Source organism: Odontesthes bonariensis, chromosome 4 (genome assembly GCF_027942865.1).
Source record: "Odontesthes bonariensis isolate fOdoBon6 chromosome 4, fOdoBon6.hap1, whole genome shotgun sequence".
In the NCBI taxonomy this organism is placed as follows: Eukaryota; Metazoa; Chordata; class Actinopteri; order Atheriniformes; family Atherinopsidae; genus Odontesthes; species Odontesthes bonariensis.
Window position 1 is genome coordinate 11,715,039 of NC_134509.1, and position 15,016 is coordinate 11,730,054.

Genomic DNA, 15,016 nt, shown 5'->3' on the forward strand with positions numbered 1-15,016 from the left:
CAGTCAGAGGCAGTTTGAAAAAAGTACATGTGTGGTGGAAATTCTAGTAAGGCACAGAGTCAGTTATTTTCTGAGGAGATAAGATGCTTTTAATAATATCTTGCAAGAGAGAACAACACAGTACAATGTACAGAGCTGCTCTGACCACTTGGGCAAAAACAATTCAGTTATAATACAGATTTACGTACATTTATTACGTAATCGCTCCTTTGATATGTTCGAGCGTTTTATCTATTTTCCCTCCCTTCCTGCATCCAAGGCTTACCTTGAAACTGTACCATCTTTACCACCATCCTCCTTAAAGTTGTTTAATCATAACAAGCACAATGCCCTCATTGAAAGGAAGAGAAAAAAGAATAACAGGTGTCTTTGCAGGAGGTTATTACGGGTTATACACAGTAACACTCAATACAATGCATATAGGAATTCATTTTTCCCTTACACATGTGAGACACTGTCCTTTCCCTGTAACACTTAAAGGGATTTTTTTTTCTTGATTTTTTTTAAATTCATGATTTGACAGCAGTCAGGGTGCTTTCTGTTTGGATAAAACAGAAGCTTCCCCAACAGGCGAGCTAAAGCTAAAAGCGACTCAGAACAGGGCCAGTAAGAAAAGCAATTTTTTTACAACCTAAAGCAACTCAAACTTAACACATTGACTTAACTTTTAACTGGCCCACTGGGAATGCTCCTGAAACTCCTGTTTGATTGCTTCAACTATGAAGTACACTACTAAATTTAAGTACTGAAATTTCCTCCTACTGGTTATAAGCACGAGTACAGCCGTTTGTCCCACTTGTTATACTATGGGAATGCATCAAAGTAGCCGGCATATAGAGAATTTAAAGGTACGTCATGCCATGTTGCATGCTGGAATGGGGGTGCCATCTTATGAGGTACACCCCTCTGTTACCTGTGCCCACTGCCTTACCTGGATACCTGGTTATCATTTGTCTTGTTTGGCTATAGATCTATAAAAACTGTTAAATATGGTGGAGAATGGATGCGTGGATTTAATTGATAATTAAACAAACAACTAGATAAAGAAAGATAGAGTGATCCTTACATTTCCATCATCTTTTTAGCTCATTACACAGTTTAAACCTAAAAGATCCCATGCTTTTCCCTATTAAACTTCTCTTCAGCTAGACGTCCTTTTGCATTTCAAGTCTGCAACACACTCTTGCAAGCTAATTCTTCCTCTTGCAGTGGTTGAGAAGGGGCATAAGTCTGTATAAGTTGATCTAGCTGGATGTAGAGCTGCAGTCATTCTGTAAGCAAACGTTAATGGCATGAATTGTGTTCAGAAAGCCATGGGTTGCCAGTGGAGTTGATTAAGTGATGGAGTTTTTGTTCCCACTTTCGGCTGATTGCACACCAAATGTGCTGCCCCTTCTGCACATTCTGCTGGTGTCTCACTGTGTATGATAGAAGAACACTGCTGCAGTTGAGTCTCGTGATGACTTGTACCAGGAGCAGGGGGATTTTTCTAAGCTGTTTAGGCTAAAGTGACATTTCAGAGAGACAGACATTTGTATAATCCACAACACAAATATCTTCCACCTTCAATTCAGGACATAAGTCAGATGTTATACCTTCCCACTTGAATCGGGGAATAAATTTGTCCACGACAAAAAAAAAAGAAAGAAAGAAAAAGAAAAAGAAAACGTACTCACTGGCTTGTCATTGACATTGTTGTGTGTTGTGATGTGGTGTGATGTTTCACCCAGAAAAGACTCAAATACAAAACAACCTTGTCATAACCTGAAATGAGTCACTACTCTGTGTGGCTTACAGCATTAAAGGTCCACTATCTGTCACCAACAGGATCATACAGTAGAAGCATATAAACCGCCTTTACTCCATCTGGGGACACATGCTACAAAGATTTCAGTTGGGGAAGTACCGCAAAAATGGATGAGAGTAATCTTTGTCTTCATTCATAAAGCTAGTGCATAACTGTAGGCACTGGAAATGTGGTGTGATGTTGCTGTGCAATAGCAGCAATTCACATGAATCACATAAATACACGTTGCTAGGCTGTACAACAGTTACCTACAGAAAACAACCCAGCAAAATCACATCATTTTGTGACGAGCTTGCACCAAAACATCTTCTTCTCTAAATAGAGTGCCTTTACAAAAAAAGATATAAGCAATGAATTCACATTGAAATAAACCATCCTGTTCCTTTCATTGATAAAAAGTAAGTGATCGTGTCATGCTCTCAGCTGTCACAGTGATGAATTGCGCTGTTATATCCACTCTGAAGAAGTTTGTGAAGGCTCCACAAGATAAAGGTGTGCTGCTCAGAGGGCCCCCACCATCAATTACAGTGTCTGGATGGCAGTAAATCATTTTGCTTAGCTGTGACAAACACATGGTGGAGAATTGAATGACCATATACATTTTAATGTTTACATTACCTCAGAACAAACCATTCATATCTAAATACTTATGGTCCTTTGTCTTAGTAAGTTGTACCATCATGTTTCTTAATCAGCCTTGCTTTAGAGAGTGCTTATTTTCATTTAACAGTCAACAGTTGTTTTGTCACACAAAAAAAATTCTATTGCTTATCAATATAGTTAAATATATTAACATTAAAATTTATGATATAGACCTTTTTAATGCAAACATTTGGACTTGTTAAAGCAGTACAGACAGGTCAAATTAAATACATTCAAGATGGCTCTGTTTCAGTTAAGGGTTTCAACAAGACATGCCACACACAATTCTGCATAATGCCAGGGGTCTGGAACTACCAAATTCAAAATGTCGTCCGTGAAATAGTTTTAATAATCCAGTGGCACACATCAGACTTTGGTATTCCAACACTACAAGAGATCAAACACTAAAAATATTATCATGTCCTTGCTCGGTCTTCTCTTTACCACTTTTACAGAGGATGCCTCAGATGGATTCCCTTTCACATTCTTTATGTAACACATGCTTTTCTACAAAGATTATCTTGCACCAAAATATTCGATAAAGTGGAATGGGGGAATCCAAGGAATGATCAAGAAACCTTCTACTTAATGAACAACCTCTCAACACCCTTAGCCATACCCTTTGCTTTTGTCACCTGGTTGTCTATGTACAACATCTCCACAAATACTTTATATATATATATATATATATATATATATATATATATATATATACATAGACATACAGAGATAGAGCAGAGTAGAATAAAGTTTGTATAGAGTATTTAGGGTAGAATTACGCAGGTTTGGATATATGGGCTTATCATCAGACAAAGCTGCCCTCATGTTGGTTATTTAAGCCAATATGCCTATGGTGTACAAGCACCAAACTGAATGCAGTGCACTTAACAGCCATTACGGCTGTGGTTTTAAGTTAAATGATGTGCTGTTAAATGGTGTAGCCTACTGTAAAAAAAAAACACAGGAGCTGCTGTCACAACAGGATCTACAGTTTATTTACCGACTGCCAGTGGCAACTTTAAACTTCCCATTCCTGCAAGACTGGTATCGCCTGTGGGATCCCAATCCCAACACAGCCTTTTAATTGGTAGTACTCAATGAACCTTGAAGCACATTGTTGTTATAAGAGAGGATGCAGTATATAACAAGAGAGCTCACATTATCACTCACTGACCTCATGGAAAAACACTTGATTGATAATTTCATTCTAGAGATGAACAGAGTTTAACAAATTATTGTTTCTGTAATACTGGAGCTGTTGATATTGCAACATCAGTGCCAAATGGGAATTTTGAATTTCCAGGTACTGAAAATTAGAAGAAAACCTAATTAGAAGTCATTCAACAATGCACTGGAAGATCATTATTAGCTCATTTATTTCCCTGGTTAAATGAGCCATAAAACTCTTGATGAAAATTTTATGTCATTTGGAAGACAAAAAAGCAAGAGTGAGAGTTGAAGCTTTTCTCTTTCAAAGTACAGCAAATGTAGCTTGATTGGATGTTGCAGTTGGGAGATAAAGAAAGGGAGGCTGGATAATTATACCCTGAGCTGGAAGTGTGACTTCTCTGAAATTCTCAGTAAATCTCAACAGCTCACTTAATGAGATATTATCAGACATAGTGGGACCCAAATGAAAGTTTTTCAGGATGGTAGTGACTTCAGACACATAAATATGCCTCCAAGCACAGAAGAAAAAGAAAAGAAAAAAGAAATCATAATAAGTCCCCTTCCAAATCAACTGACATAATTCTTTAATTCTTTTTATACAGTCATCATCCTTTCCCATGTTTTTTTTTTTTTTACAGGCCAACCATATTTACGATAGCTTGACCCTAATTTTGTAACGTAATGTTGCCCTGGCTCTGGTACCAGAGCCTGGTTGCTGTCAAAACTCAATGTCAACAGTTGCATGTCCAGACCATCCATTTGTGCTTGAGCAAGACTCTGTACTGCAGATTGGCCCAGATATCCTCATTGGTGTGTGATAGACAAGAAGTACTGTATATTTAGAATGCATATGCATAGAATAAGAAGCACTATATGTGTTGTTGTGTGAACGAGAAACATGTTGTAAAGCATTTAGTTAAGGTAAAAAGGCGCTTTAGAAGTGTAGACAATTGACCAGATACTGACAGCATCCAAGACAGAGCTTCAGTGGTACATGTCTGTGTGTACTTGCACAAACCAAGGATTAGGAGGAAGGTGGACCCCTGTCCCCCTGCACCATAGACCTATGATGTCCAAAATGTTCTAAAAACATGAATGATATTAATAAAAGCCCATTCGTTTACCTAATGTAATGACATATTCTAAACATCGCGGTCCTCCATTTAATGAGTGTCATTGAAATTGGAATCATTGCACAGTGGATAAACCTTGCTGAACAGCTACATGCTTTTGACAGTAAAAATAGAACCATTTTACACTGGATTTAATGGTTGTGCTGATGCTATAGTAAAGCCTCTTGAGCTCTGAATCCCTCAGAGATATAACTCCTTCAGGAAATCGTTCTCGTAGGCAGCAATTTCCTCAGGGTAAATGACGTGCTGTTCATCACTCCACCGTACTCCTTTTGCCAAGACATTGTCATGGGCTATCACAGCTGTGTTCCCAATAATGCAGAATGTGTGTGATTAATATTTAAACCACGCTTGATGTGCTGTTCGGTTCCAGATAAAAACAGATCTTAAAAGACCTGGTTACACAGAAAGAGGAAACTTGTGACGCACATTAAAACGATCATTACATTGAATGTAATGAATGAAATGACATAAAGATCATAATAATAAAGAATAAAATGCCAAAGCTTTTCATGAATAGTTTCATTCTTGTTGTTTTCAACATTTCTTCAGCAGATTGTTTTTGTTTAATGCTGGCTGCGTTCATTCAAGATGTCATTTTCAGAAGTGTGCTTTAATTGTTTCCTGATGTCTTATATCAGCTTGGCATTTTTCATCAAAGTAACTTTATCTTGTGAAGAGTATCTAGATCGGTACAGTACGTTGACTGGCCAATCATTTCATATTGATTATCTTTTTAAATTTCTTTTATAGGTTCATATAGTTTTTATGAATCCCTTTTCTTGCACCCTCACACAAAGTCACAAAGATTTATTGATGGCAGGCTGTAACGAGCTTCGTCAAGCCAACAGACTTAATACAAAGCTGGATAATACTTCAAACGTCACACCACTTTAGGAAAAATGAGGGCACAATTGTAAAAATTAAGCAGATTATTCAACTTGACTGAGCCACGCCACTACTCAAAGATGAGTGACCCACAAGGCCACAATAAAGAGCTAAACTAGCTCCTGATAAGTTCTCTTCAACCAACCTCTTCTTGGATAGCTTCAAGAACCTAAAGGAAAATTACAGTTTCTGCCAGCTTGATGTATTTCTCAATATGTGGCTGCTGCTATGAACCTCTGTGAACTTTGTGTTTTCCACTGCCATTGTAGGAATTTGAAAAAAGGGAACGAGGAAATGCCTGATATATAAGTCAGAGAAAAAAGTGCAGTCTCCCTGGAAAACACATTTTTCATTTTCCCTATTTGGGGATAACGTCTGACATAATCACCTTGCCCGCAAGTCAGCCCACACATAGGAGTAATTTACACTGATGACTTCGGGGACACAACCCCACTGTTTTTGTTACTGGCTGGTTTGTTCTTATTGCTTTTTGAAGCACCATTTGTTTAAAAACTTCTGAAACACCAATAAAGCTGCAAATTGAAAATACTCCACTAATATGTCAAGATATATTGTCTCAAACTGAATAAATGAATAAATGTAAATCTTACTCTTTGCAGCACCAGTTTTCCTTCTCAGCCAGAGAAACACCAGTGACAACCAACAAACCATCCATCTATTGCGTGTCATCTTCTTTTTATTCTGTTTCCTGTAGATGGTAGATCCATTCTGAATAATTCTGTCAACTTATTGAAATGTAAAACAAAAAACAAAATAAGGTTAAAAAAAGTACTATTTGTAAATATTTATAAGAAATTTGCCACAGTGCTGGCTGATGCCCTCATGTTGGTTATTTATGCCAAAATGCCTATGGTGTACAAGTACCAAACTGAATGGGATCCGAGACCCCCCGAAAACATGATTTAGGAAATGTTGGGGGGGTCTCTAAAATATTGGCAAAATGTGATTTCCCCTGATGAGTTATGATTGCAGACGCGATGTGTGTGTGGAGGTGTGGAGCCGGTGTGCGTAATTGGCATAAAGCTGTGCTGTCCGCGTATGATTCTGTATATAGGCTTCTCATGTGTTTTCGATATCCGCGCTCTGAGTCAAGCGCAAGCAAGCAACGCCACCGCCCGAGAAAAAGGGACCCCCCGAAAATCTCGGCATAGTTCGAACACTGACCGCAGCAGAACTCGTATTTGCCACTACAGAAAGAGCAGCCTACCACCGGCCCCTTTTCGATCTCAGCGCCGCTGGCTATATTTTGGTCATTTTTAAGGTAGATGGCTTTCTGGTCTCCACTGACTCTGAACGTTGCTTACAGTTTTAATGCTAGTTAGTTGGTCGTCTATTTTCACGGTGGCCAGAGTGCACATTTACTTTAATTTAATGTTACATGTATATGTATTGCATGTTCATGCACACACACACACACACACACACACACACACACACACACACACACACACACACACACACACACACATTCATTAGCCCAGTAGCATGCTCCCTAAGCAGTTGTTGTGTTGTTCTGTGGTTTAAGGTCATCTGTATCCACAGTTATATTATATGTGATTGCTGCCGCTTGTGCTTTTTTTTGTTTGTTTGTTTGTGTGTTTGTTCTCTGCTTGTCTGCCTACAGGTGCTCCTGGTGGCTCTAAGGTTGGATTCCCCAAAAAAGCCGTGGATTGTCTTCAGTTTTGTTTTTACAGGTGTAGCAGCTGGTTGTGTGATTTTCCATTGTTTTCTATGTTTGTCGCTTCATATTTCTGTTCCTTTTTTTTCCTTCTTCGCTCTCCCTCTCTCTCTGTCCCCCGGTCGGCACTATCACATGCTAAGTATTGTAACAAAAATAAATAAATAAATAAGGAGTTGATCGGCATCAAGGGGAGCTTTACATTCATAAAGCTTCCCTCGACATAGCAAATGTGTTTGACATAAACGGTATTCAGATTACAATTCTGCTGCCATAATGATGGACAGGACAAGGGGTTAAAAAAATTAAAAATTAAAATTAATAATTTAATATTACACTTTACAAGGGTGTAATGTTTTGTTGGCATGCATCTATTTACTGTTAAAAAAATTAACAGATGTGCCACAGGGACGTCATAAAGGCTTTGTGAAGAAACTTACTCAGGCTCGCTGGGCCATAGCGGAAGGAAGACCTGAAGGGCAATTAAAGGAAGTGCCTTGATGTCTCAACTACTTACCCTAATTGGTTGACCTATCGATGACCACCTGTAAAAACCTGGATGTGAATACTGTACATTATATTACTTCTTTACTGCCATGTTTCTACCATCCACAGAGCATAATAGTGATCCTGCTGTAACTGTCTCCTCATTAGCTCACACAAAGATGTTGTTTTGTTGTTAGATGTTGTTCAGTTGAGTGGCCGACGCAAAGTAGGTTCAATAATCTTCTTAACTGCCTTTACTCAATTATTTAGACGTGGGAGGTTTTATTTTATTAGATGTCTGAATTTGTTAAAAAACTGTCAGTTGTATGTGTATTGGATATACATGCTAAATGCATATGAGTGAAGATGATTTGAGTTATTTTAATCTGACATCTACAGGCAAGCTCTGCCTTGGAACATTAGGAGCATGTTTACCATTGAAATTGTTTCCGCCACACACTGCCATTGGATCTACCCACATCTGTCTCTTTTGTGTAAATTAGTATTAGTCTTTTGTTTTAATTTTGTTTGACTTAAGCTACTGGCTTGCTCTTCTTTGACCTGAGAGGAAAAAGAGAATGACGCTGCTAATCAAATCCCTACAGTTACTATGTAGATTCACTTGAGGAATATAAATTGACACAAAAGAAGAGTGGAAAGGAAATTAGTTCAGTCATGAAACAAATGTTTCTGCTGAAATGCAATGTGCACGCATGATTAATGAGCATATTTGATTTCATTTGATATAAAATACAGTCCATGCATTAAAATGCATTGAAAACCTGTTCTAATTACTTTAATATTGGAAAGGTTATCTTATGCTAATGCCAGATGCCAACAGATTTATTTTAAGATCTAAAACCCTTATAAACAGGGCGGCACTATTTCTCTTTGCATTTTGGGTAATATAACGAGAAGCGTGTGTTGGAATCGATATTATGAGTTTTTGAGAGTAAGGGAACCTTCTTGTGCAGTAGACTGATGGTTGTTGACGGCACAGGCTGTGCATTTCATTCAGTGTTCCCTCCTCTTTTGGTATTTGTAGCAGTTTTCAAACAGGCATCGTAAAATATTCATACAATTAGCTGCTAATCTCATGCACAGATGCCCATCAACACACACAGACCAAACAGAGAAATGTTCTCACCACTGTGAATACTCTGAGGTGGTGCCTGGGATTGACCACACATGATTTTTGTTGATGAAAACATGCATCTGCAGCATCAACAAATGGATGGAATGAAATGTGCTGGTTTAAACAGCAAATTAGGCTAATCCAGCTACACTTGGGTTGACAATCAAATTGTATTTTCAATTAAGGTTTGGCTTAGGAGTATTGTGAGAAAATGATAATAATTATTTTTGTGTTTTTCAGTTGAATAATGTTTCAGCTACATTGACCGTCAAAAACTTGGTGTTCTTACACATATCCCTACTGGCTTTGCCATAACACATATTTTGCTGTGGCACTGTCTTTACATCCCGAGATAAATAAACCCCAAAAACATTATCATTTTAAGGTATATTTATACGGTGGCTGACACGTGCAAACGCGCTGCAAACGGCGAAACAAATCCAACAGTAAAACGCTGCAAGAGAAAAATGCGGCAATCACAAAAACGACCGGAGTACACGCGCTGCAAACCCCAAAACACATGCAAGAGAGAAACGCTGCAAACTCCAAAACACATGCAAGAGAGAAACGCTGCAAACTTCAAAACACATGCAAGAAAGAAACGCTGCAAACTTCAAAACACATTCAAGAGAGAAACGCTGCAAACATCAAAACACATGCAAGAGAGAAACGCTGCAAACTTCAAAACACATGCAGGAGAGAAACGCTGCAAACTTCAAAACACATGCAGGAGAGAAACGCTGCAAACTTCAAAACACATGCAAGAGAGAAACGCTGCAAACTTCAAAACACATGCAAGAAAAAAACGTGCTGCAAACATCAAAACACATGCAAGAGAAAAATGCTGCAAACTTCAAAACACATGCAAGAAAAAAACGCGCTGCAAACTTCAAAACACATGCAAGAGAGAAACGCTGCAAACATCAAAACACATGCAAGAGAGAAATGCTGCAAACATCAAAACACATGCAAGAGAGAAATGCTGCAAACATCAAAACACATGCAAGAGAGAAATGCTGCAAACATCAAAACACATGCAAGAGAGAAACGCTGCAAACATCAAAACACATGCAAGAAAAAAACGTGCTGCAAACATCAAAACACATGCAAGAAAAAAACGTGCTGCAAACATCAAAACACATGCAAGAGAAAAATGCTGCAAACTTCAAAACACATGCAAGAAAAAAACGCGCTGCAAACTTCAAAAACACATGCAAGAGAGAAACGCTGCAAACATCAAAACACATGCAAGAAAAAAACGTGCTGCAAACATCAAAACACATGCAAGAGAAAAATGCTGCAAACTTCAAAACACATGCAAGAAAAAAACGAACGCGCTGCAAACTTCAAAAACACATGCAAGAGAGAAACGCTGCAAACATCAAAACACATGCAAGAAAAAAACGTGCTGCAAACATCAAAACACATGCAAGAGAAAAATGCGCTGCAAACATCAAAACACATGCAAGAGAGAAATGCTGCAAACTTCAAAACACATGCAAGAGAGAAACGCTGCAAACTTCAAAACACAACGGAAGTTCGCCAGGCCACTAGGGGGTCTCAACCTACCATATTAATGAAAGAGAAGAAAGTCAAAAGGTACGTTGTCATTTATGTCTTTTTTAAACACTTGGCCATAATCTTTTACCTTATTATAGCGACATAACTCCGCTGCTCTTCTATAATAAAGTAAAAGATTATGGCCAAGTGTTTAAAAAAGACATAAATGACAACGTACCTTTTGACTTTCTTCTCTTTCATTAATATGGTAGATCTCCCATAGTCAATCCCCTATCCCACTGGTCGAGACCCCCTAGTGGCCTGGCGAACTTCCGTTGTGTTTTGAAGTTTGCAGCGTTTCTCTCTTGCATGTGTTTTGAATTTTGCAGCGCATTTTTCTCTTGCATGTGTTTTGGAGTTTGCAGCGTTTCTCTCTTGCATGTGTTTTGGGGTTTGCAGCGCGTGTGCTCAGGTCGTTTTTGTGATTGCCGCATTTTTCTATTGCAGCGTTTTACTGTTGGATTTGTTTCGCCGTGTGCAGCGCGTTTGCACGTGTCGGCCACCGTATATTTAGGTTATGATTACTGAAGAGGATTACTCTTTTGACTTCCTTTTTCTGTTGTTGCTGGGATTTACTAAATAAAACTCAACTGAAAAACAAAATACTAATTATTTTTTATCATGTTTTCATAAACTGAAAACTTGATAGAAAATATTATTTTACTGATCATCAGGTGAAACTTCAATTATTTTGAAACACAGAGTTGTTGTTGTTGTTGTTGTTTGGTCTCTCCTATATAGAGGTCTGCCCACTCCTCGCTTCATTGCACTGAATACAAAACACCACTCAGTTTGTGTTTGGGTGTTTTGTCCTTTGGGTGAACCAGTCTCTGTCTGAGGGTGGTCTTGGGTTTGAAGTGCACTGGAATGTCATGTCTGGAGAAGATCCTTTCTCTGAGACTCCTGCCACATATGGAATTACAGTATGTTTGCGGCTGTTCTTCTTAGCTTCTCTAACAGCGTGGTTTGCCCCAGTTGTCTTTGTTGATTTGACAAAGGCCCAGTCTGGATATCGACATGCTTGAAGAGCTTTCTTGGAGTGCTGATGTTCCTTTTGTTTTCCCTCAGCCTTGGTAGGTACACTATCACCCTGGTAATGTACAGTTCTGATGACAGCCTGTTTGTGATCCAGTGGATGATGTGAGTTGAAAAGAAGGTACTGGTCAGTATGTGTGGGTTTCCTGTATACCTCAGTGTTAAGACTTTTGCATCCTCCCTTATATTGAAGTTGGTTCTGTCGTTCAGCGAATCATCTTACAGCAGCCGTTTCCTGACGGTCTCCACTGAAGCTGAAATCGGTATGCAGGTGAAAAGTGAGGTCACATCAAAGGATGCAATGTTTTCACTTGGAGACAGTTACAGATGTTGGATCTTATTCACAAAGTCTTTGGAGTTTTGAATAAGATGCGGAGTGTTTCCTACCAGGGGCACTATGTTTGCAATGTTTGCGCATTTGGCAAAGTTATAGGTGATATAGCTGAGTTGATGCTGCTGATAATGGGTCTGAGTGGGACTCACTTTGTTTTATATCTTTGAAGTCCATAGATGCACAATGTGGCCTCCCCAAGGTAAAGTCTGTGATAGAAAGAGCAGTCCATAACTTTGTCCTTTTCCAAGTCTTGAAGGTAATCTGTGACTTTCTTCTTATAGTTTCTTGTTATAGGATCCCTCTTCAGGGCCTCGTAAGTGGTATAATCACTCAGCAATGTTGTTATTTTTCTATGATAATCGGTTGTGTTGAGTATCAAAGTGCGTCTTTCCTCGTCTGCAGGCAAAATGGTGATTTTTGGTCTCTGCTGTGGGATGTCACTGCCTTCCTTCCTGTGGTGTGAGGTCCGAGGGAGGAGTTTTAGCACCGGAAAGTGCTGCTGTTGCCTTCATATAGCTGTTCTGCTTCTGCCTCAGAGATTTTATTAATCCTTATTGCAAATTCAGTAGCTGTAATGAGGTCCAACCATTGGCAGTTGTTGTGGAGAAATGGCAAAGTTGCTTCCTTTGGCTAACACATCCTTTTCTGTTTGGGTAAGGTCCCTATCTGACAGCATCGGCTCTTCGCTGTATGGTTTGAAATTTCAACAGCATCTGTTCTGCTCTGTGACCTCTAATATTAGAGCTAACAGTGATGGGGATGACTCTGAGTTGTCTGCATCTTAAATTAAAGCGCAGGCGGTTCCTGTCTGCAAGCTTTCTTGGCAGCTTTTCATACTACCGCACCATTCTGAGGTTGTTCTTCCCAAAATGCAAGGCAATATGTTGATCAAGATTCAAACCCTGGTTCGGGATTCAGTGACACGTGTGACTGTAACGACCTTCTCTGCTTATAAGCCAATACTCCCCACCATCTAGTTTAGAACTGAGGAAGCCTTTTGGATGAGAGGTGAAACGTCCTCAAGATCCAGAAGTCCAATCGCCCTTATTCAAGCTCTTTACCATGACCTGCACAACTGAGAATCGTCATCAACCTTCATCAACTACAAGACAAATCAAGATATTTGTTTCTACAGCTTCTGTTGAAATAGTAAGAATGATCAAATATCAGTTAATTTCATATGTCACAATTATAAGTGAGGTCAGATCTTAAATCCCAAAATTAGAGAAAGCTATACGTTTACTTTCATATTTTCAGCACAAACAACCCTTGAGAAGTTAAGAGCAGTTCCATGTGTGTTTTTAGTTTCTAGTAATCTCATTCTTTCATGAACTGGGATCATATTTGTGTGCGCTAGTGTGTATTTTATTTGACTATTGACTATATTTTATTTTGTTCTGTAGGTTTTTATTTCAAATCAAAAATAATCTTGATGAACGAAATCTAAAATGCATTTTTTTAATTGAAACAATTAAATGCTTTATTTTAAACATACAATTGAAACATGATTCTTCTCAAACATGCCTGGTTTGAGTCATCCATTCTATTCATTGATCTGTTGACCTCAGTTAACTGGAGGGGAATTCTGTAAAGTAAGACAAGCACACCTACACAGAGGTAGTGACAATATGATTAGTCAGGATCCTATCTGGTATGCTATTGAACAGGACAATTTCACAACAGAAAGCAAACACTGAAAATCAGAGATTTTGTGAGCGTACGGAAGCAGAATCTGAATCTAAATCAACTGGAGTACATTGGATTTGAACATAAAAATGTGAATCTTTGGGCATGAGCACAGCTTTGAGGAGCATGTCTGAATATAGGCAGAGGATGTTTTGAAGGAAAGCTCTAGAACATCTGAGCGTGAAAACAAAGGCGAAAGCTCTCAAAATGAATAATACACTCATGATTAAAGACTGTAACACACCTTAATACCTATTTGATAAGAATCTAAAACCTGTGCTTTCACTGCATGAGATCACAAATATTTCAGAGACCAAAAATGTAAAAACCTGAAAGAGAACTGATCCATGGTGAAATGCATTTAAATGGTCAAAGGCTGTTGCAAGCGACACAGCCAGTAGTAGCAGTTTCAGATGTTCAGCTTCACATCTTATGTTAAAGGTAAGACAGTGGGGGGAAATTCAGATTTATGTTCAGGTATCGAATTTTCAAAGAAAACAAAGTTACTAAGCCATTCAACCTTATATAACATTTCACAGATGACAAATACTTTTATTATGCTAAGACATCGTTCTCTATGTGGTGTTTTTTTTTCTTCCTATTTATAAAAGTTCCACAGTTATATGTGTATTAGTATTTATTTATTTCGTTATTTATTTATTTTTATTTTTTTTACAAACATCTGGGGTCCGTTTCACGTAGCAGGTTCAACCAACTCTGAGTCTATTCCTGATCTCTGAGTTGATCTACTCTGAGATTGAAAACTCTGAGTTTTCGGTTCCAGAAACGCTGATTTGAGTGAGGTTAATCAACTCTGAGTAAGTTCACCTTGAGTTTAGCGCGTGCACCACAACTTTAAAAAGCCAGCATCAATGGAGCCCCGATTCGACGAGTCACCATGGCAACGGGGAAGAGGAGGGGCTACGTTTTTCACCAACCTCGAATTGGAAATCTTAATGCGCTCATACGGCGAGTTTCAAAACGTCTTTAGAAATAAGTGCAACACCGTTGCAGCAGCAAAAGTGTAAGTTTAAATGTAGTCCTTTGCAATCACAATAATATTACAGGGAAACTGCTTGAATGGTAGCCCATTCATTTATTTCATTTAGGTGCAATCCCGTGGGGGAGAAGCGCACTTGGCAGCAGTTTAAGATGAAATATAAAAACATTGTTCAAACAGGTGAGACCTCGGTATGGAGGTACCTCATTTTGATCATGTTTTACACTGTAAAGAAAATATTAAGTGGCTATTTGACTGTGCAGTTATTTTATTCACAACATGATGCTGTTTTCACACACACAAACTATGTCTTCTCATCTATACCATCCATCCATTCATTATCTATACCGCTGAATCCGTCAGTCGGGTCGCGGGGGGGGGCTGGAGTCTATCCCAGCAGTCAATGAGGCGGGGTACACCCTGGACAGGCCGCCAGTCCAT